Consider the following 3,157-nt stretch of genomic DNA (forward strand, 5'->3'; position numbering starts at 1 on the left):
CAATATTTAGAAATAGTTCAAATACTAATGTAAAAAATAAATACAGTACTAACCTCATGTTCGACTAAAAAGCATCATCCGTCTAGTATTTCATGAAAAAGACATCATTTTCAAGTGCTATTGTCGCTAAGTCATTGAGTCTTTCTTATGTCATAGTAGAACGCAAATAGGATTTGAACTACTTGAGTTTAGAAAAGCTCCTTTCTGCAGATGCGACGGTCACAGAAATGGTTAACAAAATTCTGTATGTGATAAGAGCATTGAGATAAAAGGGCGCTTCTTAAAAAATTCAAAATATCAAGAGAACCTGTAGATTCTTTAAGCAAATCTTGGATGACAATTAATTATGCAAACAATTCTTGACCACCTTTATGTTCTCCACTCTTAAGTGCGTTCTCAAAGATTGACACAAGGAGCCATCAAATTATTATCATCCAAAGATCGCAACCTATCTAAAGTAAATAAGAAACTAAAGTCTTTTCATACCCTTGATATTGTTCAAATCTCTTGGTGAGTGAAACTATAGCTTGATCAATAACATATATAAAATAATTGACCCGAAATGACTCCTCTTCAGATTGTGAAACATTTGATGCATCATTTGCAGCCTCAGCAAAATGTTTTTCTTTTGATTTTGCGCTTGGGAGTGAACTCTAGGTGAATATCCATCAACATTAGCTTTTGGAATTGCAGATGGAGTCTCAACCTCTATGGCATCATCACCATGGCCATGACCGTCACCAACATTAGCTTCTCGAGTTTCTCTGACAACAAATCTATCAAGTGCATCCTTTTGTGATCGAGCAAAAGCTTCTGATCTTTGTTTCTTCTTACGCTTTTCAGCACCAGATTCATACTTTCTAATTCTCCTAGTAGACATAGGACACCAACGTCTATTCCATAAACAAACAAAAGTATTTGAATTAAATAAAATAGCACATGTACAAGGAATAGCAGTTTTGTTTAAATTCAATTCAGGAAGACAGGAAGTCATGAACCAATGGATATTGGACTGCATCACAAAACTGACATGCGGCCTGCCGCCTGCCGCGGTGTGCCCTCCCGCCGACGGGAACGGGAGCGGGATCAAGGAAACGATCAGAGGATGAGGAATATGAACTGCCGATGGTGCCCTTCTACCCTCGAGTTTGCGACGGGAGAAGCGGAAGGGGCTGCGACGATTCAGTTGCCGCGGCGGATGTGTCGGATGCGGAATAGGACTCGCAAGTTCATGAGTTTGTGTCCCATATGATTCAGTACCAGGCTTGTGTAGTTGGGCTGTTAAATTTTGGGGGCCCATCATTTCTGGGGACCTGCTGGGTTGCTCACCTTGCTCCTGGCCTTCGACGGTATGTATGTGTCAACGTGCGTGGTACGTTTGGACAAATTGAATTGCACGCCCTCGAATCCACTCACTGTTTCTGCTGCACTATAGATGGCCATAAGGCACGAGGCCCGGGGGCTGGCCCATGGCCGAAAATTTGGCCTGGTACCAGCTCGGCCCGGCATGATCTTAGCCATGCTCGGGCTGGCTCGGCCCGTCCTTAGTGCCGAGCTTGGGCCACTGCGTCAGCTCGTGGGCTGGCCTGGCCCGGCACGATTAACGGCTGGCCCGACACGATGGAGGCACGTCTAGTTGTACTTTGTATATGTGTTTGTATATCCAATACCTTTTAATATATATATATATATATATGTTTGTATGTACAATACCTCTAAATTTTTGCCTTCGAAAATGTAATTTGATGAAGGATTTTTTAGCTAAGCCGGATTAGAATGTGCACGATGGGTCTTCATGGGACCGACGAGCCACCGGGCCAGCCAGGCACGGTTAATAGCCCTTAGTGCCGGGCCTGAGCCGCTGCTTCGGCCCATGGGCTGGCACTTATTATCGGGCCGCCCGTTTGACCATCTCACTGAGAACTCCGGACCAGCTGTGCCCTCGTCTCACCGACGTGTGGGCCCACGCGCCATCGAATTAAGCGTTCCACTCATATTTCTGACCAGAGAGAATACTCCGTGTGCCAGCCTGCCAGGGATGCACGCACAGGTAGATTAGTGACGACATGTGTATGCAGGTCTTGCGTCTGAGAAGAATAAAAAAATATACAGTCATGTTTTATCCTATCTGTACAGTCAACAAGCTAAGGTCACTCGTCCGGCGCCAAGTGCGTACCACCGCAAATCATGCATGGTTGCCTGTCAGGCAGGCCTAACATACGTCGTTGCGCCCCCTCTTGGGCCTAACAAAGCGCGCGCGGTTTCTGACCTTTTGCAGACACACAGCGTGGATCAGGGGGTGCAAAACCACTGACTGACGGATCTCTATTCAATTCAACTAACCCAGTAGGCAGTAAGCAACAGATGGATAGACATTTCGGCCAAGAGTTCGGCGGCCACATGGTGCGAGCTGCGTGCCACCTCGCCACGTACCGGTGCCCATGCCATGCATGCTTCGAGCTTACAACACAGCTACTGCGCCCGCTGGTAACCGATCGGCTTCGGAGTATTTTTAGTTGGAAGCACACTGTTTGGGTTTTGTTTGTTACCTGAGTACTCTACAGGGCAGAGCTCAAGTTCGGCGGCCACATGGTGCGAGCTGCATGCATGCCACTCCGCCACGTACCGGTGGCGAGCGCACACGTGTATACCCCATCGGCTTCGGAGTATTATTTAAGTTGACAGCACACTGTTTGGATTTTTTGTTTGTTACCGGAGCTACATGGCAGAGCTCAAATTTTGGCCTCCTCCCTTTGGGAAAAAGCACGAGTCCTTTCTTGCTTTTAGCTACGCGCGCGGGAACTCAGGCCTGGTCTGGTTTCTCTGCTTATTTTTAAGCACCCGTCACATCAAATGTTTAGATACTAATTAGAAGTATTAAACGTAGACTATTTACAAAACCAATTGCATAAGTGGAGGCTAAACGCCGGATACAAATTCTTCAATGCAACTTCAATGAGAACATGATTCCACGCAACATTATTTCTTACAGCTTCAAGACTAAATAGTGCTGCCAGCTACACTTAAACTATGGCACACTACTTATCCATCCGCCCCTACCATTTGGATTGAATGTCCCCTCATGCCTGGGCAACTGAGATTCGTCTATCCTCGAATAAATGTTTCACTGTGGATCGATCGGGAATAAAAGGTACAC

Source organism: Setaria italica, chromosome VI, assembly GCF_000263155.2.
Source record: "Setaria italica strain Yugu1 chromosome VI, Setaria_italica_v2.0, whole genome shotgun sequence".
NCBI classification, from domain to species: domain Eukaryota; kingdom Viridiplantae; phylum Streptophyta; class Magnoliopsida; order Poales; family Poaceae; genus Setaria; species Setaria italica.